Source organism: Galleria mellonella, unplaced genomic scaffold (genome assembly GCF_026898425.1).
Source record: "Galleria mellonella isolate WM207_F2 unplaced genomic scaffold, CSIRO_AGI_GalMel_v1 utg184, whole genome shotgun sequence".
NCBI lineage: Eukaryota > Metazoa > Arthropoda > Insecta > Lepidoptera > Pyralidae > Galleria > Galleria mellonella.
The window spans coordinates 3,236,243-3,250,111 of record NW_026442025.1 but is presented as its reverse complement, the minus strand read 5'-3'; the positions used below and the strand labels follow the sequence as shown (position 1 = coordinate 3,250,111).

The window sequence follows — 13,869 nt, the reverse complement described above, 5'->3', positions numbered from 1 at the left end:
ATGAAAATTGATAGAAACAATGCGAAGTAAAAGAGAAGGTGGTCGATTAGTTACATTCTCATTTATCATACTTATTATTTGACTAGCTATTACCCGCGATTTTTTCCACGTGACCATATTATATCTTATATGTTCATTGACCTGAATAAAAAGTATTCTATGTCCTTCTCCACCTCGTTATATAGTTTTTTTTTTTTTTATACAACTTAGAATGGCAAACAAGCTGACGGCCTACCTGATGAAAAGTGGTAACCGTCGCCTATATACATGAGCAGTACCATGGACATAACGGAGTATACTGTTTCGCCCATGATACCCCCCATGCGTTGCCATTCCTGAGGACTCAGGTGTTATTCCTCTGTACCCAGTAAATTCACGCCTTATCCCACCCTTCAAACCGAAACACAGCCATGCAAACACAATTACTTTACGTTTGAAACACGAATGGGACAGACGTACCCAAGCAAACAACTTTTGTACAAAGTATCCCTCTGGTAAAAAATAGTACGTGTATATTAGTTTTTTTAACGATTAGTTTAGACATTAAGGTGCCAATAGGTAACAAATCAGCAAACTCACTTATATTATTTCTAGATTTCGTCACAAAAATCTTTTGCGCGTTTATTTACAATTTTATTCAATAACACTTATAAATCTTTACTGTATTCATTTATCTGATTTTCTGTTTATCTTTCTTGGATTATAACTATATTGGAGTCCCGACCCCTGAGATCTATTGATACAATTAAAGTCTAACAAGTTTCATTGTACTACGAGTTGTTGGATCAAGTTGATACATAAGTTATGCGGAGCAGAGGCAACTTTTACTGTACAAACAGATAAATATTTCAACAGCTTTATATAATTGGAAATATTAACTTTTAGACTTTAGCGAAAAATATAAAAAAAAAAAAAACTTCTAAATATTGTATAATATTTTATCGTCTCATATTTTTTTTTTAATAGAATGGTAACCCCACCTGCGCTATTGGTATACACTGGCAGGGCACCAGTGAGTGATGATAGATGAGGATGAAAGCAGGTCAGTTAGCCCATCGTGACGAATTCCACTAGAACGATGGTTTCCAGGGGGAACCGTGAAGCGTGGAGGTCGACCTGATAGGGTATATTACTAGCAATGGATTCATTAGACCCCATTCCTAACAATCCCTTCCCCCCGTCTCATATATTATATAATAAAATTCAAACTGATTTATAGTTAATATTTAATTACTTTTTTTACAATCAGTATGATATAACGATTGATCCTATATTGTAACAATTGGACCGCAAGAAGCCCATTCGTGTTTCAACCGTGAAGCAGTTGTGTTTGCATGCCTGTGTTTCGGTTTGAAGGGTGGGATATGGCGTGAATTTACTGGGTACAGAGGAATAACACCTGAGTCCTCAGGAATGGCAACGCATGGGGGGTATCATGGGCGAGACAGTACACTCTGTTTATCCATAGTACTACTCATGTCTATAGGCGACGGTTACCACTTTCCATCAGGTGGACCGTCAGCTTGTTTGCCATTCTAAGTTATAAGGTATAAAAAAAAGCATCCTCGGAGTGGTAGAAATTTCCTTAACTTAATATTGTGACGGCGTTTACTCTAGTAATTCGTTATATTATTGTTTCCGAAGATGAAATATCAAACATTCTGTGTTGCCGGTAAAATTAATTGCCCTCAGTTGACGTGGTTGTTTCTGTTTGATATCTGGGTCGTTTGATTCCGCTTACTGCTCACATATTTATGAGTCACCCCCTACGGTACCATCTATAACAAATACTACATATCAGAAACTTGTTATTAAGCTAAATATTTAATATGTAACTACATACTTAGTGTAAAGAAAATATAGGCCATTGAATTTGATTGTGATTGAGTCATACATGATATAGTTTTCTTTGTCATACATTTTTGTGTCGCGACCTTGAATTTCTTAGTTTGTAAAATGAATATTTGGCAAAAATAAGCATATATTAAGCGACTTAAAAAAAGTGGAGTTAATATTTTTATTTGTGATGTTGGTTTTACCGAAATTTGTGTAAATGTATGTAACATTTTCTATAAACGATTACATTGAATTTATAAACACATATTACATACTTTGTTATTTATGTGTACATACTAGTTTAATCATAGATAATTATTTATAATTAGTACGTATTAAATGTACTTTTACCACCAATATTTACCACCTTTGCATCACGAAATTACTAATTATCGACTTGTCTCGTGTAATATTTAATTAAATCTCTAGTTTATACAATAAATATAAAATAATAATAATAAATCTAAATGTAACATCCTTATTTAATAATAATATCACATTAAATATAAAATAAAATTTATTGTTTACAATTACAATAAATACAAGTTAGTTAATCAAATAAATTAGAACATCGTGAAAACGTTATTAAAATGGCTGAAATTAATTGCGAATTGTATTTGAAACGACGGAAACAACTCCTTCCTTGCAACTCCAACAGTGAAACTTATCGAAACTTAAAACGAAGTAATGTTCTGATTTATCGAGTAAATATTTTTTTTGACATTGAAAAATTGTGTACTTTGTTTTAATATTGAGATAAGTATATATTCGTACATATATGTTGAATACTTTGATAATATGAGATAAGATACGTCTTAAGGTAACGCCATAAACGTAATATATTATTAATACATTATACATGCATCGTCGTACAGCCACCATAATGTTTTGGCAGTCTTAATAAGTGAATGTTTTTTCCTTGCGTTTTCCCACACACTTCCCTTCACGTATTACCACACTTTTTCACCGACTCGCAACTTTAAATTCTTCATTATAAGAGTTCCTAATTTTCCTACTTAAAAAGTCGGCAACACATCTGCAATTTCTAAAGTATTGCGGGTAAACAATCAAGTGAACCACATGCTCGTTTGCTCAGTCTTATAAAAACACATTATTGTTTTTATATCACGAAGGTGTCAAATAAGCATATAGCTCGTTTGATAGTTATTGGTCAGTGTAGCTTATAGACGCCTGCGACACTAAGAGTGTCACGTTCGCACTACTGTCTGTGAAAAAAAGTTAATACACCTTTTTTGAAAACCCCCATATTGTAGTGTTTAAAGAAAATATTCGAAAAATATATCAAAATATACAGTTACAGTAGTAAAATACATTAATGATATAGAAACATGAATTTTGCATACAATAACACTAATTATTTGGTTCTTTTGCTTAAATATTGTGTGTTATTAAAAACTTGGAAAATACCGTGGGGGGATACAAAGAGAAATATCATAATCCAAGCCACTGATCTGCAGAAAAATAGGTAAAAAAACTGTTCCTAAATTAAATTCTGTACGACATCAATTGACCTAACACAGTTTCCATGATTGTGACATGTAAATAGATAATTATGAGTCGCTCGATATTACTCGCACTGTCTACAAACGGGGACGACTGGTCAAAGACCGCCTTCGCAGAATCGATACAAGAACAAAGTACTTCTTTGTTGCAGACTTGTGATAGCTAGCGGGGTCGTCGTTTGTTCTTATTCCGTTAAACATCAACTTTACATGTATAGTCATTGTCGTCATCATATCAGCCGTTAACTCTTCACTGCTGAACGTAAGCCCCCTTCTTGGACGGTTTTACCAATAGTTGCTATGCTTGGTAGACGGAATGGAAGTTGGCGAGTGGGAAACCGCTGTTAGGCTATAGTGATGTTTTAAGAGGGACGCTGTTGGCCATCCCTCGGTCATAAAATTCCCTTAATCGCCTTTTACGACACCCACGAGAATTTATTTTATATGTATAGACATAATTGTAACAAATAACAGAGTGACTTTAGATATAATTAAATTAGGATACAAAACGAACACACATCGAATAGGCTTCAAATCAACGTCGACCTTAAGGTAGAGAGGAGTGGTTGCTCTAGGTTCCAAATAGTAAGGAGTGCCAAAAAGCCGAATGCTAACAATTTACCGGACAAAGTCAAATTTTGATGGCACCTTTTGAGAAGCACAGGAGCAGTGTTGCTCAAAAACCGAAGTAAAATTTACGTGAAATGAAAACAAAGGCTTACAGCACAAAATATTCCTCTATCTTGATCAAGGGCTAGAGCTGCTTAAAATGAACCTAATATAAGTAATTATAACATTCTTTTGTCATTTATTTTATGTGATTTCGAATTGATCCCAATTCGATAGTGACAAAAGTCAACCTACTATTCTCTTGTACTGGTGTATCATGTTTTGTTTCCCTACTCACTGATGCTGTAATATAATTACTCCCTAATAGGTTGTTCCGACTTCCTAAAGATGAACGTATGACATTCTTATTAATATTATAAATGTGAAATAGATTTTGTTTGTTTGTTACCTCTTAACACCTTAACCACTTAATCAATCAGTGTGAAATTTTGTATATACATACAACTTTTTACTTTTTAAAGTTGCGGTTTAAAAGTAAAATATCATATTTCACATGTAAACTGGCATTATTAAACTTTACCTCACTAAATACCAGTCTATGTGTAGGCCAAAATTTATAACTATTGGGCAAGAGGTTACGACGCAAAGAGGCAACAGTCAATAATAATATTATTAGTAATGATAAATTCAATACAGAAATTGATTACAAAAAACCCCAGGCGCCACTATCTATCTTCATTTCGCACCTCAAACACTTTCCAGAATTAGATTTCGCCACTTTAAAAACTTTAAACTGCAATATATAATTCGCCCCTGACGTTAACTAAATAAAAGTATTACACACAGAATAAATACGAACAGAGTCAGTATCTCAAACAGCTTTTCATCGATGTGAAAATAAATAAATTGGATGGAAGCGTCTGGTTGGTTACGAACAGAGCACTTTTACAATACCACGTCACTTCTATTCCTGAATCTCTTGAAATACTTTCGATCTGTAACAAGGTAACGGGCATCTATAATTGTTCCTTTTTGATTTATCTCCTTACTTTAGCTGTTGTTATTGAACTTTTACATTATCTACTGCTTTGAAAGAGTTATATGGAAGATACTACGTACGTTACATTTGTTTTTCTCGCAATCTACGCTTAGCTTCTATTGATGGTGTTGATTAGCGCTTGGTGAATTTTTGTTTAGCTTTAAGATGATGTGAAACTAACAAGTTTTTTTTTTAATAGATTATTATGTAAAGGGAATAACGGGGCTCAGTGAAGGTGATAGATGAAGATTAAAGCAGGTCAGGTGGTTTCGTTCACTATAAATTCACCAAGGATTGACCTAAATATAATCATTTCGTTGGAGGACAGAACAGATGGTAGAAAATGGAACTGAAAATGAAATGGTGATTCCACCTGCGTTATTGGCCTACGCTGACGTGTACCAGTAAGGGATGATAGGTGATAGGCGAGGATGAAATCAGTTCTTTCAAGGTTCATTTTTATAATATCACTAGGAATAAACTAAGATAGTCTGCGATGTAACTAGAAATAATAATCAATATTGCAGTGATAACGTGTGACATACATACAAAAGAAATACAACCGAATTGCCCGCTTCCTCCTTGCGGGAGTAGAAATTTCATTAAATATTTCAAACACAAGAACCGAAATTAATTCTCGCTCTTAAAAACTTGTTTACAACAAGCACCCTGTTTACTTTCTATACATTTACAAAATACAGGACGTATCAATCATTCAGTCGACTGCTGCTCCACTTATTCTGTAATTTTCAGTGACTGATCGCTGGTGGGCTGTAACTACCATCTAATTGTATACTAATAATTTTAACTGCTGCTTTAAAACCGACGTTCCGGAATTATACGTTACGTACAGTTAACCGCAATTAGTTTATATGAAAATTATCAGTAATTATTTGTAATGAATATTAAGTTGTATGAATTCCCGCTTCGTGGCATTAAACTAGAGGTTTATCTTTATTCTTTATCTTCTTTTGTCTTAAATCTCACAAGAGGTTAAACAGAATAAAACAAACTTCAATAAAAAATACCATTTAAAATAATAATCAGGTATCATTGTACACTTTAATATAATAATTATAACGGTGCGGAACCCTCATTACGTAAGTGCAACTCGCACTATAACACTACCATAATTACGGAAGGTTTATGTTGATATCTACAAATTTTAAACCGACTTAAAAAAATGAAAGTTCTTCTTAATTCGATTGTTATTTTTGGTGTGTAGATTACGCAGTACATTCTAATTTACACGGATTCTAATGATTCTTTTACAACTGATAGCTTTCACTCCCGAGCTAGTCCTGAATTACGTTCTGAATGGGATTTATTCTTTTTTTCTTTTATAGAACAAAATCTTCAATTACAACATCGTAGCAATCATCTGTTAATTACAAAGCTGATATCTGTTATTATCATAACGTTATCATCGATATAATATCATTACTCAGACAGTTAAAATCTATCTGTACAATTAACTGCACGATAGAGAGACACGCAAACCACACCAGCCCTGACCTGAACTGAAATGACTGGTCACAGATCTCAATAATCATTTTATTTATTTATTTATTTATTAATACTTTATTGCACGCAAAATTTAAATTAATATAAATAATTGTGATCAAAGATGTACAAAAGGCGAGTTCAACTCTGTAAGGGTTCTCTTCCAGCAAAACCTGAGGGAAAAGGAGTATTAATTACCAGTGGTGTTTCATTCATCATTAGGAAATTACGTTTAAAAAAACTTATAATATTCAAATATACTTACATTTAAAGTACACAAATATTTATTAAATTAGAAGAGAAATATATTTTTTGGAACTTTTTAACTTGAGCAATTGTATTCTCCGGCTTTGGTCGTAGTTCTATCGTGGTGTTCAAGTGCTATTTCAACGGAAAAAAGATTTTTTCTGAACTGATAGTTCAGTTTACAGAGATAAGCATTCAAACAGCCTTTGTTATATTAGTTTCGATATATAATAATTACCCTCTGTATCAGTCAATCGTGGAGATACTTAGTAAACCACGATTGCGAAAACGATTTTGATGGTATAAGCATAGTAAATTCAATCGCAACAATCATTAAAAATTATAACATGAACGATTGGACAATTTCTTTTTTAAGTATTCGTTGAAATGCGAAGATCTTTTAAACAGAAAAATTTAAAATATTGTCTGAAAAAATGTAAAAACCACATCTTTTTTCTAAGTGAGTATTGTTAGCTCCATCTTGAGAGATGATAGGATAGTTTTTATACCAATAAGTAGTGCTATTGTCGACGTCTTGCACCCGTGTGCAACCGGGGCGAGTCGCACCTAAATAATAATTGTTATTAGGTATATTCTACGTGACAGTAGCCATAAGCCTCACAAATTTACCCCCTTATTCATAAAAACTAAACCCTGGAAATTTACTTAACTATTACACTCTTTTGTCACTTCCCTTTAAATTGGGAATTTAATGTAAAATATACCTAAAGATAAAAGAGTAAAATAGCTAAAATATAAAAGAGGTATGAAGTATTTATGAATAAGAGGGATAAATCACAACAACCCAGCCATTAGTCCCTAATAATGGCCCTAGCCATTGTCTTTCCTCATTCATGGGGGATATAAGCCTACTATTACCAATCTGGTCAAACGGCTTTGCAGCTTTATTTCTAGTTTTCCTTCTCATACATTATTTGTATTGTCTTTTGTTCCCTTAGTTCCCTCTTATGACGTCCTAAGGATGAAAAGGCGGCATTGTATTCATACTGCGTCGCCTCAACTGAGATTTTCTAAACGCGTCGTCACATTACATAACACACTGAAAACAACAGATCAATGGTCGCGTGTGGCTTTACGTGAGCAGCCATGACACAATCAAGGCTATGACTACCACATTTGTATGGTAATATTTTGTACTTTGTTCTTTGTGTTTATGTTTGTTTGACGTCCTAACACGAGCCTGATGGTTTTGCCTTTGTTGCACTAATGATCTGTACGGGTATAGTCCTATCTCGGTATTTTAATTTTTTTTTCTGGATGCAGTTCTTTTTTACTTGATTACTAATCTGAAACTACAAGCTCTCAATATTCTGTAGAGACGAGCTGTTCGTATCGTGGGAGACGTTGAAATGAGCAAAACTTTAGAACCTCTACAATTACATAGAGATGTCTTCCCTTAGTGTCTTCTACTGCCTAATCCATGGACAGTGCTCAGAAGAACTTCATTCCCTTATTCCACTTTCCCCTTTCCGATATTGCATAACGAGGATGGGCCAACGATTATGTCCTTACACTGTAGACCGCCCTCTCTCGCGTACAAGTTTGCGAACTCTTACGTGAACCGTAAAAATGTGGAATGGCCATTCCCATAACGTGTTATCTTCGTTCTATAACCTAGGATCCTTTAAATGCATGAAAAAGCACTTAGTAAGTACGGCATAGTGCGGTTAACCGGTGACAGTAAATAATTCTCTTTTCAGTTGAAATTATTCATTGACTTATATTGTCTCGGTGTTCGTTCAAAATAGTGTAGTCACGTCATGCTATAATAAAAAAAAAATAGCAATGTACCCTGTCAATTCGAACTCCAAACGGTCCCCTTGGCAACCTTTGTGGTTATTGCTTAGTGAATTAACCACGGTAGGCTAACTGACCTGAATTCATCTTGATTCTTTTAGTCCTACACTAGTGTTGGCTGACAACACTAAACTTGCGTTTTTATAATAGCAAAATTTTTTTGTACTCATAAACTCTACTCGCACAATAAATATCAGTAATAGTGAATATGCGACTCGTGTTATTTGTTTTTTTTTTGTTGTGTTGTTCACTACAACCTCAGCGACCATACATACACAGTGACAATCCATAATAGTTTTCTACAACTAGTAGCCCGTTATTGTCTACTATTCCAATTTCATTCTAAAAGTACCTTCTAAAACTATAGGATGATCATAGGAAAAACATGATTGCAATTTGTCTTGAATATTTTAATAGATCTTTATTTTATCTACAAAATAGAAAACAAGTTCTTCCTAATCAAATCCAAAATCAAATATTTTGTACCGAATATTTCGATGGATTTGTGGTCGAGCAGTAAGTCGTTACAATGACGACGCATCCTTACCACAGGATTGTAATAAGCAGTGTTATTTTTGTAGACTTGTAATGTAATGTAAATTTTTGTTGGAATGTATATCTTATCGTAAAATTTATTTGTTGTGCCCTTGTGGACTTAGGATCTATTCTGTAAGGACATGGTAACAAGCAAAAGTTGTCTTTGAAGAGGAGTAACACCTGAGTCCTCAGGAATGGCAATTTATGGGGGGTATCATGGGCGAAACAGTATACTCTGTTATGTCCATAGTATTGCTCATGTCTATAGGCGACGTAGTATCATCAAGTGGACCATTAGCTTGTTTGTCATTCTAAGTTGCATAAAAAAAGAGTAAATAAATAAATTATTGTTTTACATCATCTATTTTTAGTTTTTTACAAATATTTGTGTATTATATAACTTTTTATTAAAGCACGTGGTATCATAGTTGAAAAACAATAAATTAAGTATTTAATGAAATTAATGAATGGGCATATAATTGTTATAATAATACTGAATAAACCGTTCAAAAGTTTAAGAAACAGCCGCGACTATGCATGGGTTTGGTAAATGGAGTAATACGCACCACTAACTCGACTTTCTGATACAATCAGTATCAAAACATTATCTACTCTATAAAACTTAACGTATTAAAAGGGAACAATTGCATTTGCTCGCCCCATGGATCAAGTTCAGTGAGCAATAAAAAGTTACTCGGCTAGTTGACTCGGCAGTTTGGAACTGCGCTTTGTTAAGTGTACCATTGAGAAGCGAACAGTCCGCCCATCGTGTTATCTGTTCTCAAGGACGTACATTATCTAGTTTTTTTTTTTTTTTTTTTTTTTTTTGTATATTTACGTAAAATTTTTGAAAGACTGCCAGAAGTAAGAGGTTCTTAATTAGTCCATACTTTTTTCATTATTTGACGTGATTTGTTCTCTAATCCTGAACCGGTTTTGAAAATTATTTTATACAATTAATTGTTAATATAGAACTAACACTGTAGTGTTATAGAGTATATTTTACTTATTGCAATTGTAATAGAGTTTATTTTCATGATAGTCTCACTATTAAAGAGAATAGGGATCGTGATTTTTCTTCTTTGCAGAGTAAAATCCTGCCAAATGTACTTGTAATATTTGAAATGTAGCGGAAAAATAGGTTTTTTCATATGTTTAAATTAAAAAATAAAATCAATTAAATAGACGACTCCTAGATGGCATTTCAAGATGAAACATATACCAAATTTACAGTTAGAGCTTCAGGGGCATAATTGTGAAAGTCGCATCTAATTTGATGTAGTAATTTTTACGTGATCACATAACAAACACACAGATTGACTGACAGGCGACATTTCAGTTTATTAATTTTTTTCTTTGTGGGTTCTGGTGAATCGTCAGTTATTAATATAGGCATGAGTTTCAAAATATATTTACATGATGACAATTACTGTGACCACAATGGCCACCTCATAATCAAAGTGCTGAGTGCGGTCCCAATTTGACCGCTGTCACCCTTTGTATTCGTTGTAAGGACCATGACAACTTTCATCTCGTGTTGTTTAGGAACGGAAATAAAGTAGATCCGTTACTAAAATAAAAAGTAGATACGGATCTACCATATTGTACAAATATAATTTAAGATAATTTACAGAAAATTCATTTCAATTATAGATTTGATAAAGTTAGCATTGTCAGAATTGAATTTCTAAAATATATACGAACTCTTTTGTCAATTGAGTTAAAAATAAACCAAAATTCTCATTTCGGTTGTATTTATGTCATAACTCCGTCAGTTCTAAACTGATATGGAAAATTTTTATCTGCAAGAACGTACTTATAGATCGGTTTCATAGAAATTTTATTAAAATCGGTTCAACTTTAGTTTTTAGACTACAATTGTGCTAGAAACAGTTATTTTAAATAACTGTTTCTAATACAATTTTAGTTGGATTTTTTGTGGGACATAATATTTCATTATTTCACAAATCAAAATATGCTTGTTAAAGCTGTTTCGAAATATTTTATTTAAGACAACAAGGGTCCATTTTGTTTGTGGCTGACTTAATATTTTGTTAGTACAGTCGACAATAATAAGGTAATCGTTTAACGTGGACAATTATTATTTTTAATAATTTGTTTGTGCCCCGGCTGTTATGTACGATGAAGCGCACGCGACACGACTTGCGACTATCCCGCGCTTCCTATTGTCTCCGCTCACTTGCAATTGTCCAATTATGCGTGTGCGCATCACGTGTGTATCATAATGGCATGCGCTCGCGTTTCGAACAACGCGAATGTCATGTACTCGTAACTACACAGGGAAATTGGCATTGTTTAGTAAATTATAGTTGTTCAGTGAGATTACAGATTGAACCACCCGGAATGGTCACTTTTATATATTCTTTGCAATGTTATATATAGGTATGAAAGTGGTTTTCTTTCTTTGTCACTTTTTGGTGTATCTCAATAACAATAGTAATATCATAGATATCGTGTCACATACATACAAAAAAGTATTAACTTTTCTAATATCTCATAACTCCGTCATTTATAATCCGATTTAAGATTTTTGTTTTTCTGAAAGGATATACTTTTATGTTGGTCTCATAGAATTATAATAATAGGTTAGTTTTTAAATCAAAACTAAAAAACATTAAAATAAAAAAAAAGGTTTTACCACGTTTGAAGTTCATGGTTGCTTTTGTGGAACAAAATCTGAACTTAATAATAATAATGTTTCATAATTACAAGTTTATACATCTTTATCTTTATTGCCAACGTAAAGAAAGAGGTATGTATTATGAGATTGAATATAGATTGAACTCTCTAAGTCCCACTATGACAACGTAGTACTATTTGTGCCGTTAAATATAGTAAGAAACATAGAGCATATGTACAATACAGTACAGTATATGTGTATGTATGTATACATACATATTCTGGCAGAGAACACCACCAAATGTATATATAATTTTACTGTGTATTAAAGTTTATATATATATATATAACTGTGTGTATAGCGTAGTGTGGCCTATCAAGCAGCCGATAAGAGCGTCACGTTTGACACAATCATTACGTGAGATACTGATACATCAACCGTTATCGATATCACTTCATCGCGCACATCACGAACGCATTATGTTTCATTGGAAAAAATCACTGAATATAGTGGTACATTATTTACACATGTTATATTAATTAATCGTAGAACAATCTCAGATTACAATATGACCTAAGTTAGTTTATAATTTTATTTATGACGTACTTTTTTTTTATGAGTGAAAATGGAATGGCAACCCCACCTACGCTAACGGGATACACTGGCGGAGCACCAGTGAAGGGTGATAGATGAGAATGAAAACAGGCCAATTAGCCCATCATGATGAATTCATCAGGAGTTAACCATGATAGTTTCCAGGGGGAACCGCGAGGAGGTCGACCTGGTTGGGTATATTGCTAGCAATGGGATTCTCAGTCTGCATCACTAACAATCCCTTTCCCCCCTTTATGACGTACTTAACAGATTTTATAAATTTATGCTTAGATTTATATATGTAAAAAAGATTATATGTTAAAAAAGGGTACTATTGGCGACCAGCCGATGCGAACTCTTTAATATATACTATTATTCTATTATACTTTTTTATATACATTTACTTTTAGAATGTTCTTATTATTTGTAATTTCAATTTTATATTTTTTGACATATATCATATAATTGTTGTTGTGTTCTGTTCCTTGCTCGCTGTTTAATACATTTGTTTCGCTACTAAATTCCGTGTCTACATTATTTCATCACCTCATCACAGTCCACCGCTCCGTAATAGATACGTTGAAGTCGACAAGAGGATTTTGCTCTGTTTCGTAAAAAAAGATTTTTTCTTACCAAAATAATATAGTACCTTAATTAAAGATTTGATTCCAAATCGATTTAGAAGTAAAATAAAGTTACAAGGTAACGAACATAAAAAAATACAATCCAATTGAGAACTTCCTTCTTTTTTGTAGTCGGTTGAAAAAAAAGGAACTTTTCAGAATTAACTAATACATATTGGTTTATATTTAAAAAAAAAATACATCGAATTGTCAACTTGGATGTGTTTTTGCAGAGACGTTAAAAACGAAAAGATGTTCAGCTCTTTATATATTCCTTTTATACACACATACAGATACCGTCAAATAAATCTTTACTCGTGTTTTGTTACGAATTCATTAACCAAGACAGGTGTCGTCAACCTTGGGCCCGTTTCGATACTTAATCATTAAAGGACTCGCCGCGCGTCCGACATATCGTTGTAACAACTCAAATTATCGATACGTTTACTTCCATCGGACGTAGAGTTACCATGTTGTAAAATTCGAAGAAGAATTTTTTTTTACAACACATGGGGCAAACGAGCATGCGGCTCACCTGATGGTAAGTGACTACCGCCGATAGCAGGATTTTTCTACATAACTGCTGATAAATAAGGTTTACATATCGTATAATAAGTATAAATAGAATAATAGCTAACTGAGCCTGCTATTTCGTTCTCGTTCCTGGGATAATATTGATTTGCCTAAAAAAAATCGTTCTTTGTCCCAAATACTACGCCTAATTTTATGGTGATCGTTGAAGCCGTTTAGGCGCCAAGTGGTCTCTTATTTTCGATTCGTAAGATTTTAATTAATAAAACAAATATTTTACTTTTTTTTTTTATTAAAATATGTTCTGCCATTCATCCGAGAAGGCTTTAGATTAATAAAAGTTAATGATACCTTATACTTAGTATAATTTTGAGTATTGACAAGTATTTTTAAAAACATATAAAAACT

The 13,869-nt window shown here is 33.1% G+C and overlaps 1 protein-coding gene across 5 annotated transcripts in view; it reads left to right on the top strand.

Moving 5' to 3' along the window:
* Positions 1-13,869, top strand: part of LOC113512129 (protein kinase C and casein kinase substrate in neurons protein 1) — a 146,586-nt gene that overhangs the window by 103,832 nt on the left and 28,885 nt on the right. The window lies entirely within an intron of this gene.